General features: G+C 40.9%; 1 long non-coding RNA gene across 1 annotated transcript; it reads left to right on the forward strand.

The window, feature by feature from the left end:
- The first annotated feature begins 3,166 nt into the window (after positions 1–3,166).
- On the forward strand, positions 3,167–25,513 carry LOC116787770. Its single transcript, XR_004357443.1, has 3 exons — positions 3,167–3,282; positions 5,465–5,576; positions 25,444–25,513. It is a non-coding gene; the product is annotated as an uncharacterized LOC116787770 (long non-coding RNA).

Here is a 25,513-nt window from a genome sequence, read left to right on the forward strand (position 1 = left end):
AGTCTAACAGGGTCCCTGAATGTCATGGACAAAGCACAGTCCAATCTGAAAGCTGTAACACTGCTTTACAAAAAGTGAAGTAATTAAACCCATTGGGACAAACTGTGCTCGGACCCAGCATCTTTCCCCTTCTCCAGACCAGGCAAGGAGGCTTCTGGGATGTTGCAGCTCTCTACCTTGCTGTTGCTGAGGTCTCAACCCTGACCACTGCTCATGGGGCCTGTCAACCATGCTCTGGAAGTGTTGGCCCTCAGAGGTCTTCATCTGGCCAGCACGATATGGTCCCAAATCCCCCCCGAAGGACCCATCCACCCCCTTTCCCAGGCAGTCCTTGGGCACAGAGAACACACAGGTATATCCTCCACCGAGGGCAAATGTCCGATTAGGCCTAATGAGAACTCAGCCCAGGCATCAAAGGAGGGAGAGATAATAGCAAATGCACAATACTCGTCTTCAATGGTCCCTTTGCCAAGAGGAGGATGTAATTATTGTGTGGCCTTTAACATAATAAAGCCTATATGTTCATCCTGGGGCCTCTCTCACTGGGACCTCTGGACATCACAGCAACCACTTGAATGATGGAGGCATGAGATGGAAAAGTAAAATAGGGATTATTATACAAATATCACCACAACAAGCTGATTTACAAATTCTCTGAGGGAAGTGCCCAGCAGCATGATTGTCTTTCAGTTTCTGTAAAAATTTTTAATACCAGTAAAACCCCAAATAGTCAAATCTGTATCTATGTCACTCCCTCCCCTCATATTGCTCACAGGGTCCCTCATGTTTTCACCTGCCTTGTGGAAAGTCCCACAAAATATGTCATGTGAAGCTCCAGAGAATTATAAAATCAGTGAGTGTCTTTAGAATAATGCAAGGGTTTGGCCTATGTTTTCACTTTGTCAATCAACCCTGTTATTTCACAGTTCCAGGGAGGTACCTAAAATTTGTTCATTCAAAAAAAAATAGTGTTATGACAGGCTCAACAAATCTAGAGATTTACTGTCTGAGGCTATGTTTAATGCCTATAAGTCAGAAATTAAAGAACAGATTTTCTTGAGATGTCTGAAAATTCAGACGTGATTGAGAGTCTGAGTGCTGGAATTTGATGTAGATAGGCTGCCTTTCCTGCCAGACAAAGAGCCTGACCACCTGCTGCCTCTGTAAAATAGACCCCCAACCTCATGATGTCAGAATGAGTTTTGCCATATCCTGGCCCAGCATTTAATGGATCAAAATTGGTAAGTCCATCACCCTCTGCTGCTGAGTCTGTCTGTATGTGCTGGAAGGGACGCTGGCAGCACTGTTCAAGGAAAAGGGGAAAATAAAGAGGGAAGTAGAGAGACAACCTCATCTTCCTCTCCAGCCATCCTGTTTATCAGTGAAACATGATAAGACTCACATCACCTGAAAAGTAATACTATCCTTTGCATTATTACCTTTCCGATTCCTCTTTAGCTGGGAAAATTTTACACTCAGAAAGCAAGATTTGAAACCTATTAAGCAGTATGCCATTTCACAGGTTGTTTTGCACCTCAGTAGTGATTGTGGAGCAATACTTGCTGACCTGCTGCTAAAGGGAAAACTGTATTCTTCCCGTAATCCCAGGCTTGACAGTCATTCTCCTCCTTTCCCTTCAGAGAAACTGATACTCTGAATCTGGATTGAGTGTTCTGGGGGAGGCAGAGATGTCTGAAAAGTCAATATCATTATTGTGTCTATATTTAGAGTTTGAAAGGGATATAGCTTTGTGATGAAACCAGATGCTTCAGTTTTCCATAGGTTTGTGGTTTTTTTCTTCTTTTCCTGTTATAGCCCTTTACTGATGTATGCCTCCTAATAACAAGGCTTACAAAGATGATGTTCATGTTGTGCACACACACACCACCCCGACACATGCAAAGGCTGTGTGTGAAGCAGCAGTGGCTGTATGTTGCTAGCACTGGCAGTCTACAGTTGGTACAACTATAGTCACTGAGATGGCCTACGCCATCAGATCGTTCATTTACAGCAAAGGATCCTTCTCTCTTTGCTTAAGCTTTCACTGCCTAATTCGCAAAGGAAAAGAAAAAAAAACCTCCAGAAAATCTGCCATAAAAAAAAAATTAAAAGCAGAATAACAGCAGAATGTGACACATTTCTTGGGTGATGTGGCACCTACCATGAAATTGTTATTTCCTTTAAAAAAGGCTACTCTCTTCAACAGAGATGAGGAGGGAAGAGATGAAAGCAAAAATTTGTTTATTTGTCAGTTGCATTCAGTGATGGCTCAGCAATGCTTTGGACCAGGGACTTCTTGTATTAGGGGCTGTATGGAAATGTGTTAAGAGTCATAGAATGTAATCATGTGGTATTGTATGCATCATATCACAGAATTTCATATGGAATATGAATAATTGCTAAAGTGAGTTTCTCAGCAATCTACAACAATCTCATCATAGCTACAATCTACCTCCCTCTTTACAGTATCTTTGTTTCCTAAAATGTGCAAATAGAGTTATAAAAAGTTTCAGAATAATGTATTATTAAGAGTTTATGTAGTTTTATGATTCAATCAAGAAACTTATTCTTAGTTCACAGTATCAAACATATACATATATGTTTCTACATAACCTATTGTGGAACTAAAGTGGTTATTGCAGTATACTTTTCACAGTTTAAGAATATGTTCTAACAAAAATCACAATGCCAAATAAAAGTACACTGCCAAATACTGGTCTTTACTATTCTAGTCACAAATGCACATTGTTTGTTTCACCACTTCATTCCCTGGTGGGAGAACTAGCACGAATACCCTGGGCCTGTAAGTCTTTAAGAACCATACTGTGTATTTTTGGACCTCTTGATACTATACTATATGCTATGTTATATACTGAATTATATATAGTCAACAATAATCTTCAGTGAAAAGGATTTCTTGTAGGAAATCATACTCATGCTTATCCAATATCCTGTTGCAAGAAGGGACCGTACATGTCATTTCACAGAATGATGCAAACAGCCCAGAAGCTGGTGATTAGGAGATAATGTGCTCTTGGGGAAAGGCTCTTCCCAAACGATGGATGGGGATGATGCCCTCAAGCCAGAGAGTTCATCTCTTGTTCTGACTTTTTGCTTCTGACGTTTGATACTTTGATGCTGAGTTCTCTTGTTTTTCCAGATAAGTGTTCAGCGATCGATCGAGCAAACCAGAGGTTTGAGTTGTAAGGCTGGACTGAAGTTGGATGAATAGAGCATGTTAAGTCCCAGGGAGAGAGGCTGATGAAAGAGCACACAAAAAGGGTGAATGGTGGCTTTCTTATAAATTCATTTGCAAACATGTTAATAGAAGAGTGATTCTTTTTACTGCTCTCTTTTCATTTTCTAATGTGAACTCTTCTGCACAAAATCTACTTTTATCGCAGGCTAATTTTCATTTTTACATATAAAAATCTCTATTACTGCCTCAACACACAGTCATGATTTCTTCTGGTTTGTGAATATATGAATGAAACCAAAATCAACTTGACACCCGTCTGTACAGTACAAAGACCGAGATGGGGTACAAGCTTGAACTTGTGCAAAGCTGAGTAATACTAGACTGTTATCTTGTCATTAAGAATTGCTTTGAGTTCCTATCTGTTCAGCAACTCTAATTAATGATCATTTAACTGTACTGTCAGCCCCGTTTAAATCTGAGTGTTGCCAGTTGCTTCCTTCATGCGGGCAGCCAATAGGTGCTGGGGGAGTCGTTCATGCATAGCATTGTCCCAGTGGCGCTGGGCCTATAGCATCCCAGTTTAATAGGGCATTCAGGGCTCATTAGCGAGGAAACACATCAGGAGTGACCGCTCCACTGCCACACGTTGCAACTAATAGCCTCGCCGAACAGAATCGTTTCTGTTTCTGCTCACTTGTTTTTGAATCCTTTCAATGTCAACAAGTGGTCATGTCGGCAGGAGCCCGCCGTTCTCCCCAACAGTTTTATCCGTTGCTCTCCTGAGCCAGACTTGTGTCCTCCTCCATTGTTCCAGCCACAATGGAGCCTGAGCAATCACAAAGGCTTCACAGCCATTCATCATCAGCTCACGAATTCTGGGGTTGAGATTACCCGCCAAAGTTTTGGGCCATCATTTTGGCATAATGTGTGAATGCCCGTGAAATACAAATAGTTTCTGAAGTTTACATTTTTGTTGCAAATGCACAGGGTGGTGGAGGAGTGGGGGGGAGGCTGTGTTAGGGGCTACTGGATGGAGAGAAAGAAGAGGAAATAAAACCTGACATCACTCTGGCTAAAAATAGAAAAGATCCTGTGGAGGGGAGATAAGAGACAATGAGATTTCTGCTGGAACAAGAGGTGTAGAAAGGAGCAACGGGGGAAAAGGAGGTGTGTCCAAAAAGGTATAATCACACTTTTGGCTCACAGATTTGGAAACAATCCCTTGGCTTTGGCAAGGAGGCATGGGCAGCTCTTGTGTTGCTGGAATCCAGGAGGTACAGAGACAGGGTGCCCCTGATTGAGCTCCCCTCCTTCCATTCATGGAAATAACCAGTATTTTTTCCTGGTTACTGGAAACATGACTGGCAAAAGGCTCTCTAGAAGCATACATCTGCTGCTTGTTATTTGTATTAGGTTAGCATTTAGCCCCTGTTGTGCTAAATAGAGAATGAATGGATGTTTTACACCTGGAAACATGAGATCTGAAGATGTAGTGACTTTACTAGGGTCATACTATGGAAGTCAGAGATGAGAATCAAAGATAAAGTGTGTGTGTGTGTGTTTGTTAGCTTATTTTGTGCGATACTTCCACAGTGTCATGTCCTTCTCTACATTTGAAGTCACTGGGCTGAATCCTGCCTGCTTGAATGCTGGGCAAAACAGACATTCATTTGTTGTGGACTGGCTACTGCCCAGACATGCTCAATGCACCCAAAGCATCCTCCAAATGATCCACTTGGGATGATAGAGAAAGAGTGCACTCTGGCCACAGTGCATAACAGTGTCACCAGATGTTGGTTGGGCACATGGCAGAGAGCTTGCTGGACTCTTCCACCTCTCCCTTACCACATGTTGTTTCATGGAGTTTACATTGTGTTGGTTTCGCCTGAGTAAGGAATAATGACTAAATCCCAGTTAAAAGGATTTGATTTGGAAAGTTTTGGAAACATCTGGAAATCCCTGTGAGTATCCTACACAGTATCCTACAGTCTCTTCCCGGTCATTTTAACAAGCCAGGAAGTTACAAGGTGACAAAAAGTATTCATAAGAAAAGTAAAAGGGACTTTTTTTTTGTCTGTCACTGAAGAATTAAGTTTGTCAGAAACCACAATCATAGCCAAAGATGCTTTTCAGTACAAACACCTAGAAGTGGTCTCCTATTCCACCGTACACTGTATATCAACTACAGACTTCTCTTTTTACCTGTTGAAATGATCAGAATGGGAAAAAAAAATTAAACTGTTTTAATTTTTTTCTTCCCAACAGGTCAGTGTCCACTGTATGGCCCAGGCTACTATAAAAGTACCAAGAAGCACTGCATGTGTATCTCCTGACAAGAGTTTTGTGTGTAGAGCTACAGCAGTCTCCACTGTCACAGGTAATAGGAAACAGTAGAACGTTTTTAGGCCATGCCTTATGTGATCATTGCCATTCAAATCCACTAATTCTGTAAATTTTGTGTTTCCTGTTATCATGTTAAGATCTGCTGCAATACTAAAGGACTAACTTTGGAAAGCAGGCTCTGTGTAATTCCTAGTTATCTATTGTGTAGTTACACCCAACTGATACTGCAGCAGGGCAGGTGTTTCTTCTTGTCTCCCATGGTGAAAAGCAGGAATGTTCAAAGAAAAACAGCCACCTGCAGTATGCTTCAGTGCTGTTTATAGTTTGGGTATAAATTAATGAGCATGATCTGGTCTTACTTTGAAACTAGGTTGGAATAATCCCACTGATTTCATTCCTGTGTGGTATACACACCTGTGAGGAGTCAAACCCCTGCTTGAAAATCTTGAATTCCAGTTGTTCTGGTAATTACCATGTATAACTCTTGGATGAGTCATCACTGCTAGTAAAGTCTTTATGAAACACAATAAAATAAATACTATGAAGTTAAAGTCCCAGCTACAGTAAATCCCCCATACGGGATTTAGTAAGTGACAGACTCACAGATACATCCATAAACTGCACCTTCAAGAGCCCAGAGTATTCATTATCCAGGAGCATCCCCAGATGCAAGTGGGGTGCTAAAGCTGCATAAGAAAGATAAGAAGACAAATGCAGTCAGGAATGGAAACCAAAATAAGTAAAAATGGGGAACAATATAGGCTACAGATAACTCTTTGCTGCATTTTGCATGTTACTGATGGGCACAGGAAACACAGATTGTCATGTCTTGCAGACAAAATAAGTAGGAGAACATCACAATGAGGTATCTCAGCAGGTTTATGTGTAGTCTAAGTACGTTTCAGACACCAGGACTTAAATGGGCATATCCATGTCAACACAACATCTTCAGGGATCCTTAGAAATACTAGAGCAGGGACCCCACCTGTGCCTGGGGTTAGGTAGCAGCTTGTCAGAATTTACACGTAGATGTGTTTTGTGGAGTAATGGAGTAAAATCCTGACCTTGGTAAATCAGAGGGGGTTTTGGCCTCAGTATGTTTTCAGGTACTTGTCCCAGTCACTTTTACCAGTCCCATAATGGTATGCATCTATTCAAGCCTTTCAAGGACAGAATATTTCTTTTTTCTTTTCTTTCTTTCTTTCTTTTTTTTTTCTTTTTTTTTTTCTCTTCTCTCTAAAGCAGCTTATGAAAGAGGTAACTGCTCCTTTTCACAGTCAAAGTAGGATATTCTGAACAGAATGCTAACTAGACTTGGGGCCAGACTGGAGAAGGGTTTGGGTGGTTTTCAAATCTGGGTTTTTGGTGTCAAGATCATAAATAATAATATATAGAGAAAAGCATATCTGGAAAATTCATAGATATCAGATTCTGACATTTCTTTAGTTTCTCTAAAAGTTTGAAGTTTTCCCTAAGAGAAGGGAAATCACACTATGCAAAAGATTATATATTTTTTTCTTTTTTTTTTTCTTTTTCTGTTGTTGTTGAATTTTGCAGCAGTTTTATGAGATTGTTGATTAGTTGCATAGACCTGAAGGCCTTGGTATTGAAAATGTTCTAGCTGAGCTGTATGTAGCCCTCTGTATCTGGATACCAGGTCTCTTAAGTCCAGGTCCTACAAAGACACAACGGTATGCATCTGCCTAAACAGAAACTGCTCATTTGCTTAAAATTCTGCATATTGTGACAAGTTTTTGTTATTCTGAAAAAGAAATTCAGTGAAAGTTATGTGAATGCCTAAATTTGTGGATTTGGAGCATGTGTGTGGACAAAGTAGTAAACTGAGATATATGCTTGCCTCCCAAAGTGGAGGTTTGTCATTAAAAAATGCTTTTTATTCATAGCTTCTGAACACTATATAGAGAGTAAGTTGGGGGTTTTTAGTATAATGTTGGATGAAAGTAGTCTATAGGGAAGTATTCTGAACTATAATGAGCCACTGACTGGGAGCAAGCTTTGTCTGTGATACCAGCCACACGGGTGCATGATATTGATTTCTTGTATCAGATACAATGTTGGTATTTCAAAATGCCACATCTGCACCACAGCTTCTTTTCTTATCAACAGCAGATACTTTTTTCAGCAGTAAATAAATTGAGCACCTGAGATGCGACATAGGTATGTAAGAACCAAGTCCCATGTTGCTCAGTCTTGCATTTGGCTCCAAGTGGTTTTTTTTAAGCCAAAAGGTTATGTCCAGCTCAAGTCAAACCAAAAGTCTCCCTTATCTCTATGATGATGCAACAGTTCATTCTACCTTTTTTTTTTTCCATGCTTTACATCTGAAACGTCTCAGTTTAAACAGCAATATTTATGCAGTAGGGGTAAGCTTAGATAAAACAGTAGCATAAAATATCTAAGAGTGGTGGTGAGAGGGGAAAGCTTAGACTTCAATAACAGTCCCAGGGAACTGATGAAAGGGTTAATATGATGATCAAGCACCAGCCAACCCACTTTTCACTGCTACATGCTCCTCTGAACATGAGAATTGCCTTTGGTGCAGAGTTTTATGGCCTCAAAAGTGACAATCCTCACACTTTCTAGGGATGTGATTTTGTGACTTGGGAGTAATTCTGATTATCGGGTGAAAAAACAAGTGAGCAAAACCAAACCCTGTGTTCTAGTGCAAACTTTGTGGCATAGCCATTAGTTTCTCTCTCTTTTTTTTTTTTTTTGGCAAGTAATTTAAAGAATAGCCTTTCCTTGTTGATTGCTCTACCATTCATCCGACAGCATATGGTTTTTGTCTTGGGAATCATCCAACATGTCACAAAGGCAGTGATACTGGACAGTTACTAGGCAGCTTTTGTATACTTTGGGGATAGGGGAAGATGGTATTTTAATAGATTTCCTTGGGGATCTCTTAGAAGGATAATTTAATTGTTGAAATCAAATTTTGGACCCCTGTCACAAATCATTACCTTATCTTTCATCCATCTATTCCCTTGTTGTTCAAACTAATAAAACATGCACACTGCTCTCCATTCATGTGACCCCCTTCGAACATTTTTAACTGGTAACCCTGGTTAATAATGGGTAGGTGGTCTGTTTCTGGTTGAGGATTTTTTTGAAGGAATGGATAGTTTCTCTAGCTACCACATCAACAAGGGTGGCAACATTCATTCACTCAAAATGAAAAGCCACAGAACCATATGAGTGTTGGTGAAATTCAAGCAGGAAAACGACTCAAAGGGGAGGATGCAACCTGGGACATCCCCTCAAATACTCACATTCTGAACACTGGCAGGCAAATTCTGGGCAAGTGAGTCACTGGTGAAGTGGTCTGGAGACCCTTCTCGGTGAAGCTGTTAGTCTCCATTGCTATGGTAGTGTTTAATCAATTCCAGCATTCACTCAGTAATGCCCTCAGAAGAGATTGCTGAATTTTCTTGCAGGTTTTCTTGTAGATTGAAGCATCTGAGATGAGGTGCACTTAGATGGTGGGAAGCAGCTCGTGGCTCCACTGCTTCAGCTACTCATCACCTGATCCAAGCTATGTACCACCTGCAGAAATACATTCAGACAGCACTTGCATCTATCCTGTCACAGTCTCCTCATCCTTTGTAGCTTCCCTCATTTCAGCAATTCACAGTAAGGAGACAGGGATGAGGGTTAAGGAGCTCTGAGCTGACAGAGGCCAGTTAAGGCAGTAAAAAGTGAGTAGGCAGCAGAGTCAGGGTGGCACATGCTATGAGGTTAGTGGTATGGTCTCAGAGCATCCATAACTCCTTGCAAAAGCTTAGATGACGTTCAAACTTCTTGAATTTGATCTGAAGGCTGCTTCAGCCTTCTGGTCACCCCCTGAATTTAGGAGTGGAGAACGGAAATATGTGTAGATTGCTTATTTCTCACTGTTCAACCACATTGTTCGGATATCTCTGCTTGTGTGAGTGACTGGCTTAAAGTGATTGTGATTATTTATAGGCAGGATTTCTGAGCTTGGCCCAGCTCTACTTGCATGGATATAACTGGGGTTTTTTAAAAAGGGATCACTGCACCATTAAATAACCCAAAGTCCTCTTTAAGGCACAATGTTCCCTTTGCAGGCACTGAACAAGCAGCATCCATCCCTACTGTTAAGTATTTACCATCTAAAAAAAGCAGAAAACAGAATATTGAGGAGCATCAGGTCCAAAAATAAAAATGTATGTGTGTGTGTTCAGACCAAAGAAGTGATAGGCAGCAGCTGCACACTGTTTGCTCACTCATTTATTGGCTACAATTCTATGGTTGCTTCTTGTTTTTCATTACAACATCCTATCAAATTCTGTTCCCTTTCACCTTAAAGATATTCTTTTAGATGCTGTGAGCTCAGAAAAACTGTATTTAGAAACACAAAGAATGACCTAAATAATACAACATTTAGAGGCTGTTTCTACCAAAATGTAGCCACAATCCTTATCATCTTAGAGTGGGAATCATTATGCAAGTTAATAAGTGGACTTCTAAAATAAAGGGATTTTTTTCCTAGTTAATTCTCTGAAAACAGAATCAAATCTAATGCTTCATACATTCAGGAGCTGATGCCTGCTAAGTGCAGTTCTTACACGCTTCTTTATTCACAATGCTAAGAAAATCCTAGCTTTCTTTTTAATGTTTGATCAAAAATGTTTTTCTGGAACAAACCAAAACAAACAGAACCCAACCGGTCTTTTGTTGGTTGCTCCACTTCCCAAAAGAGTCCAGGGCACTTGGTGACACAGCATCTGTCTCAGATGCTATTGAAGGTATTCAGGCCCTAAATGCTCTTCCACTGACATTCTTTTACGCTGTGGTATTTGACAAACTCATACAACTGGGCTAGAGGAAAGGAAAAAGGCATCTTTTGAATAAGGTGGAAAATGTTTAATCTTCTCTTCACCTGATTATCACTTAAATTCTCAGGAACTTGTCTGTGCAGTTTCTACTTGCTTTCTACTTTAGGGAAAGCCAAGTATCCGTGTATCTTTATTATTAAAAATACTGTTGTTTTTGCTATTAACAACAGGTTATTGGAATAATCCCTGTAGGATTTTCAATTGGAAGCTGGCTGAAGTCTCCAAGCCCCAGTGTCCTTTTACTAAATGTGTTCAGGATTAGACCCTAGATTTGTACTGCTTATTTTGAATTATATGTTCAGTAATTTTAAAGGAGAAAATGAATTAACACTATTTCTTCCATAGCAAAGCCAGTGGACTAATGTTAATCTTTTGAGGACTGTCCCTTTAAACCATCCGAGGTGTTTATTTTGTGTATGAAGAAAGACTTTACTGCTCTGACTAACGTAATCCTGGCTGTGTGTAGAAATGGGGAGGAGGGGGGGTGGAAAGAGGAAGGCCTATTGTTCTTTTTGTTTCTAAAAACCAATGTTCCTTTTTATAAAGAGATTTTAGTGCAGCCCTCTGTATTCTTCCTCACGATAGAGAAATTCAGTGAAATAGTATCTATTTCCTCAGATTGCTGTCCCAGATATCATAACACCACATGGGTAGTAAGATGTGCTAAATTAGAGGGGATTTTTTTTTATCACCTTAGTGGAAGTGTTTGTTCCTGTATCTTTTCTTTTTCTTCATAAAAAAGAAAAAAAAAAAAAAAAGGAAAGAAAAAGAAAAACTTCACAGAACAGTAAACCTGAGACACGGATTCGAATGCCAGACAGTTGAATGAACAGGATAATCGGGGTATTTTTTTTGACAGGTGCGACAGCCTGCCTATGACTGGCATTATAATCATTACCATTTTAATAAGGCTCTAATAGGGGGGCCGATAATTCAATGGGGTGTGAGGATCCTAATTCAACTCCCAATCCCACATGAATGTGCTAGAATTTGTGGGCTTTGTTTTCCTCTTTTGTACCCCTGAATGCAAATAATTACTGGCTATAGATTCAAAAATTCTTAGAACTGGAAGCTAAATTAGCTCTCCTAATACTGCACAAGAATGTCAATACTCAGGGGGGAAAAAAAAGGAAGTAAGTGGTTTTTGGTTGTTTTTTGTATTACACTTGTGGTACTGCAAAGGTTCTGTAGCTTAAGTGGTTTGGTTGGCAGCGTGAATAATACCAGCACTGTTTCTAAAGGACATGCAGCTCGCTTTTCCCCCCCTCTCCCCACAAGGAAAAGAAAATCTGAAAATCATTTCTGGAAGAATCATATGCTGCTTTCTACCTGCTAGTTTTATTGCTGTTGCCTTGGTCTCCCCTGGACATGTCTGTCCACTGTATTGTTTCAACAGTGGTGTGTGGTAAGTTCAGTGTCTGTGGCCACACTTTCACAGGAGCCCTGCGGGCATTAGTGTAGTCAGTTTATCCCATTCAGATGATCTGACACGACAATTTCAAATCCTGAGGCAGTGCCCCTTACTGCAGTTTGAGACTGGGTGCTGAAGGCACCCTGTGGGTGCAGGAGCTGCTCAGCACCTGAAAAGAGTGTTTCTAAATGTAAGAGAAGACACCAATCTCTGCTCAGAACACCACTTAGATTTGTGCTCAATAGCTCAATAGCTGTGTCAAAACCCATAAGGCTAAGGTGTAAGTAGCCCTTTTTCCTTGCTCCTACTGACCCTTACCTTGTGTCCAACTCTCAGAACAGGGTGAGGGGGAATGGACCCCTCTGGGCCCCTCTCTCCCTTAACAATCAGGACAAAAAGCTTTTCTGTTTTGTCTCAGCTGACCTATGCAATGAATTTCTCCATTCATTTTTGATCAATAATACATATTATTGTTTCTAGCTAACGACCAACAGGGCTACATGGGACAAGACTTTGAAAAATTGAGAGGGATATTTCCATATAACCCCTTGCAGCTGGAATCAGCTTCTCCCGCCCACTATTTCTGATCCTAAATTAGCTGTGGAGTCTTGCCATGATTTCAGTCCTCTTTCTTTTTCTGTACACGCATTGCCTGATGTATAAGGAATATGAGCAGCACTTATTGTATAAGGGAGTGAAAGATAAGCAAACACACTTTATACCATGTAAGAGCGGGAAATAACTAAGGTGGACAAACTGTTCTGTGAAAATCAGCCTGAACCTTTGCCCCAAACTGAAATGCAGAGTTTTGGAGATTGGCCAAAATCTGGTTAATCTTTCTCCCTCTCTGTCTTTTAATGGTATTTATGATTTCTCAGCACTTCCTGGTTTCATCTGGGTCCAAAAACAGGAGACTGAAATATCATTGAAGAGGCTATTCACGGTATTTCCAGCTGGCTAGGACCATGGAACGAATGATCTCTCACAATCAGGTCTGTTCTAGAAGGATTTTTTGCCCAATTTCTATCCTGACGAGATTCCAAACTGTTATAAAATTATCCTAATTATCTTGAAACTTTGAAAATATGCCCATCCACAAAATAACTGACATCCTTCACCTGAGGAACCTGTGTACAGAGAATTCATTAAGTTTTTCTTTTGCCTCTTTGTGCAGAAGATGTTATTTTTTCTTGATCTTGGAAGGCTTTTCACAGAAGAAATAGACTGTACGTAAGCTAACTGTGTTCCCTTTGGGATGTTTTTGATGCATTTCAAGTTTTCATGGACACTAAGATGCAAACCTAGACAGCTTCTGTCTTTATTCAGGCATTGAAACTCATTCTCAACCCCATGGTTAATATAAGAGTGGATCAAATGAATGTTTTATCTTTTATGATGAGGACCTGTCACTCAAGATTACCACCTTAACCCCGGATCTTACAGGCTGTCTTAGTCAGCTAATGACATTTGAGTTACCTCAGGCAGCTCTAGGGGAGAACCCTGGAAATCACCAAGAACTATTGTATGATTTCTCAGCTTTAGTACTCACTGTAGGCCCACTGAGCATCCTCTTCATTTTCTGAATACAGTGAGTCAGGGAAGGCTTCTTGTCATCTACATAAAATTTTTACTCTTCTACCTTTTGAGCTCTCAGCTCATGTTGTATACACAAGACTGATAACTTTGATCCAGAGGAGAGGGTATCACCATCCAGAGGTGGAAGTGCTATACCAGACCTCAGTGAATTAGAGGACTGGGCAATCACCAACCATATGAAGTTCAACAAGGGAAATTATTGGATTTTGCACCTGGGATGGGACAACCCCGGACGTACGTACAGACTGGGGAATGAGAGGTTGGAAAGGGACCTGGGGGTCCTGGTTAATGGCAAGTTGAATATGAGTCAGCAGTGCCCTGGCAGCCAGAAGGGCCAACTGTGTCCTGGGGGGCATCAGGCAAAACGTCACCAGCCAGTCAAGGGAGGGGATTGTCCCACTCTGCTCTGCACTGGGGCGGCCTCACCTTGAATATTGTGTGCACTTTTGGGCACCACAATATAAGAAAGATATTAAACTGTTAGAGAGTGTCCCAAGGAGGGCAATGAAGATGGTGAAGGGCCTTGAGGGGAATCCATATGAGGAGCAGCTGAGGGCTCTTGGTCTCTTCACCCTGGAGAAGAGGAGACTGAGGGGAGACCTCATTGCAGTCCACAGCTTCCTCGTGAGGGGAAGAGGAGGGGCAGACACTGATCACTTCTCTGTGGTGACCAGGGACAGCACCTGAGGGAATGGCCTGAAGTTGTGTCAAGGGAAGGTTTAGGCTGGATATTAGAAAAAGGTTCTTCCCCAGAAGGTGGTTGGGCACTGGAACAGGCTCCCCAGGGAAGTGGTCACAGCACCAAACCTGAGAGAGTTCAAGAAAAGTTTGGATAATGCTCTCAGGCACATGGTGTGACTCTTGGGGATGGTTCTGTGCTGGGCCAGGAGATGGACTCAATGATCCTTGTGGATCCCTTCCAACTCAGCATATTCTCTGATCCTGTGAGTCTGTGAAAGGCTCATAAGCATGTTTTAAATATTGTGCTGTAGATGCATGGAAAGTAAAAATAATTTCATTTTTGTTTGTCCATACCTGTCACTCACAAACACTTGATCAGCAGGTTGATCTGAACGTTGGACATCTTGGTTAAACCAGACTGGCTGATACCTAAAAGCTGTCATTGTGAGGAAATACTAGTTTTCTCAAGAAAAAATGTCAGGATTAGGAAGCAATCACTGCCTTTCTGCAAATATTAGAAAGAATGTATGGAGATCTGTTCACCATTGCACAGTTTGATTTAGACTGGACATTTTTACAGATCAATCTGAGAGGCTGTGACAGACTGTGAAGAGCAAAACCTGTAGCTGGAGAGGTTAGTCTTTCCCTCTGTCTTGTCTTACCCTTTGCTGACAATGTGGCTAATTATTGTTCCTTTAGGACAGTTTTCTTATTTTGGCTAAAAAGATTTTTGACAAGTTTGTGAAGAGCAAACAGAAGATGTCTTTCTTCTCCTTAGGCCTTATTCAGTTCTCTGGGGGACAAGGTTAATATCTGGTCATTTGGGAGATGACCTTAAGAGTACACAGAGCTTTTCCTACTGACTTGGACCACATGATGTGGTTCACTTGCTTCTAGGCACTGATCAATACCTTTATTCTTCTGTCTCAGAGATCACAGGAGGCTGTGCTAGACTGGCTCCTATCCAGCAAGCACTGTCCTTGGGGACTTTCTGTCTCGTCTTGTCACCCTTTTGGTTCAGTGTGTCCAAAGAGTTGTTATGTAAGAGAGTCAAGGTCAAGGATAACTCTACGGGTTATTTTCGGTTCTCAGTCTTGGATTCATTAGCTCTAGTCAGGACTGATAGAAATTGCAATTTTAGGCAGCCACCAAGATTGAGGGAGTGCCAGGCATTGGTGACAACCATTTGACTATGTTTGTGTAAAGTAAAACCAGGCAAAATGTATGTTGTTATGGCTAAGGAAAGGTTCCAGAAATAATCACAAATATTTTAAAGATTCACAGAGGATATATCCTTTTTTGTGATTCAGTGGAGCAGGAGGTAGGAGTCTGATGTGAGCTGCTGCCAGGTGCTCTTGAAGTGTGAGAGTGCAATGCTTTCGGATAAACTCCCCACTCAAGAAATGAGGGCTATTCCTCCTACTTGTCAAATTATCTACTGTTGTCATCACTGCATAATCACCGTGTTTAGCTGTGCGCCCAGAGTTAAGCATGGATGTAGAACAGCTGTTCTGCCCCAAATAGCTCAGTGGTCTGAGAAAAATAAAACAACATGCCTGACAAACATAAAGGAACAACATTTGTCTATCCTGTGGTGGAGAAAAACTTTTCTAAACTTGGATGTTTTGTTTAGGGTATCCAAAAGAGATTACAGGGTAATTTTTCTTGTTTTTATAGCCCTCCACTTGATTCCTATTTCCTACCTGATTGAATGAGGTTTCTTATTGGGTCACGTTTCAGCCACTGCACCCACATAAGACATTCAGGCAAATGCTCCTGTGGGTTTAGCAGGAGCAGCCACCAGTCTGGAATTCAGGAGGAGAAACCCAAGCCACCAGTACTGTTCCCCCTTGATTCCAACCCAAATGAGTGCAAACCTGCCCTGAGAAACAAAACAGAGCAAATCTTGGCCTTCCCAGCTGAGGGACAAAGTGGGAGGGAAAAAGGGATGTGAAGATGCTGACTTTCCCTATCCCTAATTGGGGAACTAGGTGAAATTTAATTGTCTTGTTGAGCTTTCCACATGTTTAGTGGGTAGCAAACTTTCCTGCTGGTGAAAGATTAGTTCAAGTTGTCTCAAAAATACCAAAGGAAAGCAAATGATACCCAGCTTATAAATTTCAGTGACATTACCAGGCCCAAAAGATTATGATGGAGCAGCTAAAGGTATTGTTTCTGCCTATGCCACTGGCCTGCTGCCTGCCACCAGCATTTCACTTCCCTCTGCTGTAGCTTTCCCTTGTCAAAGTAAGATCTAATACTGAACTGTTCCTAGGCAGGTCTGTTCAAGGTTCATAGAGTTTTCTGGAGAAGGGGTTGCAGCTAAAGGAGCTGCTGTAAAAATTTTGACCATTAGCATTCACTTTGATGTGTCAAAAGTAACAATTTTTCTGTAAAGTGCTGGAAGTTTCGTTATATGGAGACTTTAGATTAACATTAAATACAGGAGGTTTTAGAAATCATTCACCCTGAAGACAGGCAAAACTGGCATATTCACAGCAGAACTGAAAAACATGTTTTATCTGTGTTGTCCTTTGTAATTATGCTGCTGAATAACAGGAGTATTATCACACCAGGGTTAGTGCCAGAGGATTACCCAAAGTTTTTCAAATGGGATGGTAAAGTGGTGCAAACAGGTGCATAGACAAAGGGCAAAAGGAGAGGGGAAAAGTGAGAGAAAGAAAACTGAGGCTTTCTAGTTTCAACCACATAGCAAAATTAATGGTTTCTCTAAGTGAATAACATAGCTAGATTACTACTGAGCTTGTAAAATTAGAGGAATGGGTCAGATTCTTCATTTCACTCCTGTTTTAATTTAAGCAAAGGAGGCCACTTTAATTGTGCTTTGCCTCAAAAAAAAAATCTTTTAATTGGAATAATTTTGAAGCAGAGAAAATGACTTATAAGAAGAATATGGTCTCTGAAATTTGCTTCCCAATAGCTCCCTTTGCAAACTGGATCCTACAAATCAGGATTTCTTTTTGAATGTTCTGCATTGTGTATCCAGAAAGAGAGAGGGGGCATTTCTAAATGAAGTTAAAATATCTTTACAAGCAAAACAGTCAACATAAGCACATACTTGTTGTAATTCTGGTTTTGGTGTTTCCTTTTTAATCTATCTTTGTGTGTTAATTTATTTGTTTACATCAGAGCCACATATTTCCTAATCCCTTCAGCTCAGAAAATAATTATGTACTTTTGCACAGTTCCTTTGCAAGATTAAACTAAGAGAAGGTTGTTGGTGCTACTTTTGAGTATGAAATGCTATCAAGAGATGCATTTCAATATTTACTGTTAATTACCACAAACAGAGCTGTTAAGGGTTAAGGATTTGGTTATGGACATCTAGGATATTTTGGGGAGGGAGAGAAGGGGACATTTAGGTCTTCCTCATGGGAAGCTCTCTCTCAAATGATAGCTTTGGCAATATTTTGTGGTGGAAGGAAGCAGTGCTTCAGGGATTTGGGTCACTGGGGAAAGTGTCCCATCCCACAAATTTCTGTGTCACCTCTATCTGTTGACTGTCACTGAGAACAGAGGCATAGTTTAGCTTACTGGTTGCCTGGCATTTGAGGTAAACCTCCAGGTAACTATAGGCTTGTTACAACCACTTTAGTACCCACAATGCCATGAAGTTGCAGAAGCTCTGTATGAGTGACTAGAACAGGTCTGGGATGGCATATTGATGTTCCCCCTGACTAATGCCCTTCAGTGGGACCACTACGATTCTAAGCAAGACCTTAAAGGCATCTGTGGCTTTGTTTTGTAATTAGGATGTGGCAGCCCCTGAAAAGAGACCTCCTTAGAATACTTCCTACAAAGAATTGTCATTATAAAAATATGTAATTGCTAGTCCCTGAATCACGTGGTGTGGGCAAATCATGGGCTTCACGGCTATGCAAATAAACAGCAGCCTTGTGATGCCCCATCCCCTGTTTTCCTGTCGGCTCTGTTCTTGTGCATCACTAAAGGGCATTGAAATTGCAAGTCAGTCCTCTCAGCGGGCTCAGTGCCCCGCTGGCTCACAAGAAAAGGGACAGCAGGGAGTTTAGGGGCAACAGAGTACACATGTATGTGCTCACTCCACATGCATGCCCTGCCTGTCATCCCAGCAAGACCAATCACCCTTCTGATTGTCATTTTGATCCTACTTTTTCATCTGACATGCTTTGAGTCCTCCAGCCGGGACTGTGAAGGACTGACACTTTCCTGTCCCAAAAAGAGCCCTGAGATAAAACACAGTAGACTTTGTGGTGAATCAGGTTTGATTTCTATCTGAATTTAAAGTCACGGTGTTGATTTGATGACAGTAACTAAACACTGTTATTTTATTTTGTCTGTCAAAACATAGCCAAAAGGGGACATCTGAGATCATGTCTAGTTCAGAGGAAGTCAGAAATCAGAAATTCATTCCCTTTGAGTAACTTTTTCATTTGTGTTTATACATGTGAAAATAGCACTTTCTGTGTTTTGGAACAACTTTACTGAAACAAAATGCTTTGGTATTATCAAAATGAATTTTTTTTATTTTTTTTTTACTACTTTTAGTAAAAAAAATCAGTAAACTCAGTTTTGCTTGACAGGGTTTGTACTGCCTAACGAGAAAGCATTTAATTTGAAAATGCAGTGTAAGTCTAGTTACATGGTCCTCAGGACAGTTTTCAGTAGACGAAAGTTTCGTGTTCCTGGAGGTCAAGCTCTGCATGAGAATTCGTATCTCCTGTGTGATAATGCAGTACCTGGGATCAGCTGAGGTGTCCAAGACATTCCTCCATTAAATAAGGCTGACAGCAGAGCTCACCAAGCAAAGTATTTCTGCCTTACTGGTTTGCCTGAAGTCTGATGCTTGGATATGGATATAGTGATGTTCTTTTGTAGTCCTCCCATTTAGCCCTGTTCCCTAGGAAGCGATACCTGATTAAGCTGACTGAATTGTTTGAACTTGTCTGCTTGGCTAGAAGAGAAGCAGGCAGATGAATGTTTCTTACTGGAATAAAGCCTGAAGCCTAATCTCAGCTGTACTATTAATAGCAGATGATCTGCATGGAGATGAGTAGAATGCAGATGCAGGTCTCCTGCTTGGACAGCACCTCCTTCCTTTGACCTCTTGTGGGACATCATGTCTTTCAAGAATGTTTCACTGAGAAAGACAGCAAAATGGAGTTTGTTGTGAGCCTGAGAAGATAATTACTAGTGTTTTCTGCAATATCTTTAAAACCCACTATTTTATCTCATTTTGTGTAAGCCAGATTGCTAAGGGACACAAATCAGTGATTCTCCATGGATGACTCTAGTTTTCCATTAGCAATGGATCTGGCCACAGAACTTGCTTAGATTTTGGATTAGTGTGTTCTTTGCACTGATCAAACAAATTTAGGAGGGTAAAGACTGTAGAGATTTCCAGAGGCAACCCACTCCCAGCTGTTAAACACTGGGAGTTCAAGACACATTGAGTCTCAGACACATTGAGGTTCAGACACATCGGCCACAAAATTACCCATTTTTAGAGCATGAAGAATTTGTCCTAAATAAATAAAGATGACTTGGACAAGTGGGCTGAGATGTGCCACTTACACAGCAAGTAAAATCTTCAGGTAGATTGTGCTTTATAAAAGCACTGTACACCAGGGATAAGTGTGGAGTATAGAGCACAGCACTTGTCACATTAGTAAGCAAAGCTGAGTCTGGAAGTAGTATGAGACCCCAAGAAAATATGGCTAATGGAGAAATGGATCCTTGCAAAAGAGAAACAGTGGTTTATTTTCCAGGTGCAAGGGAGTAAAGTGGATGAGAAAAGTGCTGGCTGTCACACTGACTTACCTGTGTGGTACAAAAACGAAGGTGTTCCAGCCACTGGGAAGTGTGATAGAGGCGTTGTCATGGAGCACTGCTTGGGCATCGTGAGGTGTGTCAGCCTTGCTGACAGAGGGATGGTTCTGGTTATCATTTCTGTGGTCTGCTCGGAACCACACCTTGCTCTTTGACCTCTGTATGCAGGGAATAATCTACAAACCCATAGGGGTTTGGTTTTCAAGTCTCAGAGTAAAGCAAAAATTTCACTCTTCCATAGCAAGGGAGGAAGATTACAAAGGAGACAGGCTGACTAGCTTTGTTTTGTTGGGTTCTTTTGTTTGTTTGTTGAGTTGGGTTTTTTTAATAACTACTCCTCATTTGAAAATTTTTTTCTGGAGCCATTTTAAAGAATTCTAATATTTCTTGCCAATGTGTTTATTTTAAAAGGAATGAAATCTAGAAAAAGTGATATTCTCATGGTCATCTTTACCTTCACAGCTGGCTGAAGCAGAGGTCTCTGCTCAGGCCTTAGGAGGATGAGCCAGAAGATTGATTTTCCCACATGCATATGATCAGCTGTGATGGTTCCTAAAGTGGGCCAGCAAGAAAGCCGGAGAGGGACTTTTTACAAGGGCGTGTCATGATAAGACCAGGGGAAATGGCTCTAAACTGAAAGAGGATAGGTTTAGATTAGATATCATGAAAAAATTCTTTACTGTGAGGGTAGTGAGACACTGGAACAGGTTGTCCAGAAAAGTTGTGGATTCCTGGAAGCGTTCGAGACCAGGTTGGATTGGGCTTCAAGCAACCTTGTCTAGTGGAAGGTGTCCCTGCCCATGGCAGGGGCCTTGCAACTAGATGATCTTTAAGATCCCTTCCAACACAAACCATTCCATGATTCTGTGGTGTTGGACCATGGGCATGAGGCACTAGCAATTTGGTCAGTGTCTCAGCGTGGGACTGTGATACCTGGTGCTGATTGCACAGGTAATGTGTGTGGCTCTGCCAAGAGCTGTGCCAGTCTGTGCTGCAGGGTCCTCAACAGCTGTAATTGGTGTTTACTCATCCAAGAGAGGCCAAGATCAGGGATAACACCAATTCTGTGTGACTGTACATTTTGAGAGAGAAAAGGTGCTCCTAGGAAAAGGGTACTGTGCATTCATTTTTCTGAAAATACACCCAGGAATTCAACATATCTGTGAAAGCACCCAAAAGAGAGGAATTTTGTACAAGACTGTGGAGATTTCCAAAAGAGCTGGACAACCATAATTGTTCTTGGTCTGTATATTTCATTTACATAACTTCATTGAAATGTCTTAGGCTTTAAAAAAAAAAACCAAACAAACCCCCAACATATTATCTGCCACTATCATATATATTCAAATAAACAAACAAACTGCTATTGTACAGGAGGATGATAATGCCAGGAACTAACATCTTCCTTCTACTCCATTTATCTCAGCAATGCACTCTTAGTCTGGAGACTGTGATATTGAGTATTGTCAGGTTGGGTTTCCACTAATTAATGAAAAACAGGCTGCAAGCACAAAGGATTAATTTGGCCTATTCACTCTGATCACAAACATTTTGAGAATCTGTTTAGCTTTTTTTGAATGGTGTGAAGTAAACCAAGGGAAAAAACATCTTGTTTCAGCTAGTCAGCCAGAAAAGAAACCCACATGGATTTACCTAATGGGGTCAAAGCTAAGAAAAACAGAGCATTGTTCCCAGGAGTTAGACAAGACAGTTATCTTACAGAGAAGGCTCGTTCTGAGGCTCTATAAAATTTAGAGCTACTAAATAATCCTGTGAATTTAAGAAGGGAACTTTGCTCTGCCTTCAGAGGGAGTTTTGCACTATCATTATCAGGTGGATCTAACAACAACTCCTGTACTTTCTGGCAGCCACAGGCCCTTTTACAAGGGTAGAACGGTTTTGCCATCAGAGTTTTGAAACCTCTAAGTCAGGTTCTCAGCTGGTGAAATCACTGTACTTGGTCATTGAAGAGCCTGGCAATCTATATTCAGGTCCTACTTGCGCAGTGTTGAGTGTCTTTGATTAAACTATAATCAGAAATTAGCAAGGACATAATTGGCATGTGTATTACTGCAAAACACGTAAAACAATTCTGCTAGGCGTAGGCTGTAAATATGTACCTAGGCTGGTGTGCTAGCAATGAGCTACTTGCTTGCTCCTAGGACTTAATTACATGTTACGCTGATCGATGAAAGGTTAAAACAGCTGAATCAATATTTTATTGCAGTTCTGAAAACTGTAGTTATAGCATATTAGACTATGAGTGGCTGACAAGTTTAAAAGCCTGTAACTGAATCAAAGTCTGAGTAACTGTTGTGTGCGCAATTTAGAAACAGTTAATACCTTCCAATTGAGAGGATTTGTTTCTAATTAATATAAAAGCTGTTTATTTAAATCCTAGGCAGGCAGTATTTAAATACACAACAAGTCACCTGGGAATTCCATCTAAACCACTTTGTGGAAAGCTGTTATGTTGTGCTGAAATAAATCCAGCATGAAGTAACTGTATTCTCTTCATTCAGAGTGTAGAGCTGTTCTCTGCATGCTGGTTTTTTTTTTCCTTCTTCTTCCTGAATACGCTAAAATATCCTTGGCCTTGTTCCTGATTAAGGAATGATGTAATTTGCAACGTTGCTGCCGTTTTCTCTGCTTTTATTGCCTGCATATCCTTGATCACCCATTAGCAGCACTTGTTTTGAAGAGGTATCATGTATGTACAAAATGAAAGTCCTGGCAAAGGGAACACAGAACACACACTATCAATAAGATGGAGAGGTGCATGAAGATATGTTGAGTGTTGACCAACAACATTTTCAGAGTCAACAAATACTACTTTTTAGAACTCCTAGTAAACTTGAGATCATGGCTTTGTTTTCTTGATGGGGCTTTTCAAATGGACTTATTAAGATATTTTTAATATTTTTGTGATGTTTGAAGGGGTTCCAGGTAATGAGGATAGTAGCACCAAAAGGTCTTATAGCCCTGTCAGCAGAACAGTTGCTGATTTCTTTCTTTTAATTTTTTTAAATTATTTTATTTTTTTCCCCTTGCTTGAAAGAGTGGGGTGGAATAGATAATGTTTTGATTAAAAAAACCAAAACAAACACTAAGTTAAGAGTATTTTTTGCATCACCAGGAGAGAAAGAGTATGAAAAAACTTCACAATTTCATGCTAGTCTGTCTCTCACCAGCAGTACATTCCTGTCACTAATTTTCACCAGATAGCTTCATTTTCTCCCCTCCATTTTTTCCCCCATTTCATCTAACTTTTTTATCCTCTATATATGTGCATTGTGCTGCCAATGAGACCTGCAGCTTACTGCAGATTATATCAAAGAAAAAGCCAACAGCACCATGAAAGGTGGTGTTGGTAATTCTGTGCTTCACCTGCAGTTCCTACAGTAGGTTTGAATTTTAGCAGTTTCCTAACTGGTGGTGGAGGTGGGGAGCTGGATGGCTGGGCTAGATTTGGGCAGGTTTTGTTGAGTTGGGTCTGTGTAAGAGTCAGCAAAGATCAGTTCACTTACTGTCTCGTTTTTATCATGTCCATCATTTGTCCCTTGCAAACTTGCAGAAGGCAATGACTTTATTCCATTTTCACCTGGCATAGTTGTAAAATCCGCCTCAAATAACTTTCCCTGCTCCTTAGTTGTGTGTTAATGAGGTGTTTACTGAGTATTTCTTCCTCCACAGACCTCCAGTCCACTCAGCGGAGCTGAGACTCCAGCACTGCTTGCCCAGTGCCACCTACTCTTAGTCCAGGGATGCCTGCCCTGCAGGAAAGAGAGAGTGATGTAAACAGGGGTTTAGCCAGCAGGTCTTTCTATGGAATGCATCATATTCCTTTGAAAGGAATAAACAAACCAGCAGGTTAAGTATGGAGCTCTATTTCTGCAGGGATTCCCTTCCACAGATGATTTCCTTGGAGTGTTTTGTGACACCTCTGCAAAGTACAGCTTTAAAATGTCTCAGGAGAGTAAAGTCTGGTATTTCTATCAGTAGGGAGGAATGACATCATATCAGGTCTGGGGAGCAAGGAATGTTTGCCATGTAGACAGTTGTAATTTACAGGCAATAAATGAATAAATTTAGATAACAGAAGAACGAGGCCAACCCTCATCTGTCTTTTTTTTTCCCCTGCATAAGAGAAGTTGCACTGCCTCCTAACAAACTTGCTTCTGCACATCTCTACCTTTTCCTCTCTGCTGTGCCTCTTGACAGCTGCCTTACGCTGTGTATTTTAGGATGCATGGGTCACTAAACATGTGAAAGTAACTTCCCATAAAAATGATAAATCCCACTGTAAATTGAGGGCAAATCTTTGCATGAAAAGCTTATGGATTTTGACTACTGAATGAAAGAAAAGCGAAACGAAAGTAGCTTTAAGGGTGCCTTGGCTCTAATCACAAACTGGGTGGCTGATGGCATGAGGGTTATTGGGAAGTCAGATGCTGCCTATCTTCAGCAACAGGTCCTCCATATACCATAGATGTATCATGCCGGGTTAGGCCTTTTCAGGTTGGGCTGCATGCCTTCAGGTGCATCCAGAAGAAATCACTGTCAGTGATCAAATATTGATATATTGTCAAACCCACTGATGTTAGTGTAATTTGAGTCATTTATGAGTCTTTACTTAGCAGAGACTTAGAACTACAGTAACTTCGAGCCTGAATTGTCTCTGTGCCTGAAGAGCAGGTGGCCAGTCAATGTTCAGGTGGGGATTATTGCTGCCGACAATGTCAGAAAGCTTGCTTTGCACCTGCCTCCTCCTCATAACAAGCACGCAGATAAAAAGAGTCCGATTCCCTGGCACTGCCAACCAAGTCCTCCAATCTTTCAAAAACAAATACTCAACCTTGACTGTAAAATAAAATAGAAAATAAAAGTTACCACTACCTTCTATTGCCTGTTGATTGACCTGAGCACTCTCCAATAGCAAACATAAAAGATTAGATACCGCTTTCCATACAGGTGTATGCAAACCATTTTTTGTCTTACCAGGAGACTGAATTGTTCAAAGTTCTGGAAAATGTCTGTGTGCAGTTTTACAAGTGTACTTAGCAAAAGGAAGGCATTGACTTATGCTTTCAAAGGTGGTGATTTACAATGTCCTGTATAGTGTTTCTAAAATCAAGAGTTTTGTTTAAGCTTAGCATAATGTACTGAAAGGAGATTTCTGATGCAGTGTGTGTGTTTACAGTGCAAATACAGGGCCAGGCTTTTTAGAAATTAATTACTCAAAATGCTCTTACAGAAGAAAGAGCCAGCCCTACAAGGGATGGGCAGGAAGGGTCTTCTCCTTCTTAGAGACTGATGTAAGCCAAGAGAAACTTCAAAAAGAGTAGGTTTCATGTGGTGAAGTCAGTCTTGGAGGGGATGGGGGCATCTCTGAAGACACAATTTCTGCTTGGAGGAGATGGACAGCATCCTTGACTGTTATAATGGCTTTGAATCCCAAATTCACTGATTGTCTTTACTAAAAAAAGGTATTATTTTCTTTTTTAAAGGAGAGAGAGGGAGAGAGAAGGATTCTGAATTTCTGGCAAGAAAAAGAATCCCAAAACTTAGTAGCACTGC

Source organism: Chiroxiphia lanceolata, chromosome 5, assembly GCF_009829145.1.
Source record: "Chiroxiphia lanceolata isolate bChiLan1 chromosome 5, bChiLan1.pri, whole genome shotgun sequence".
Lineage (NCBI taxonomy): Eukaryota > Metazoa > Chordata > Aves > Passeriformes > Pipridae > Chiroxiphia > Chiroxiphia lanceolata.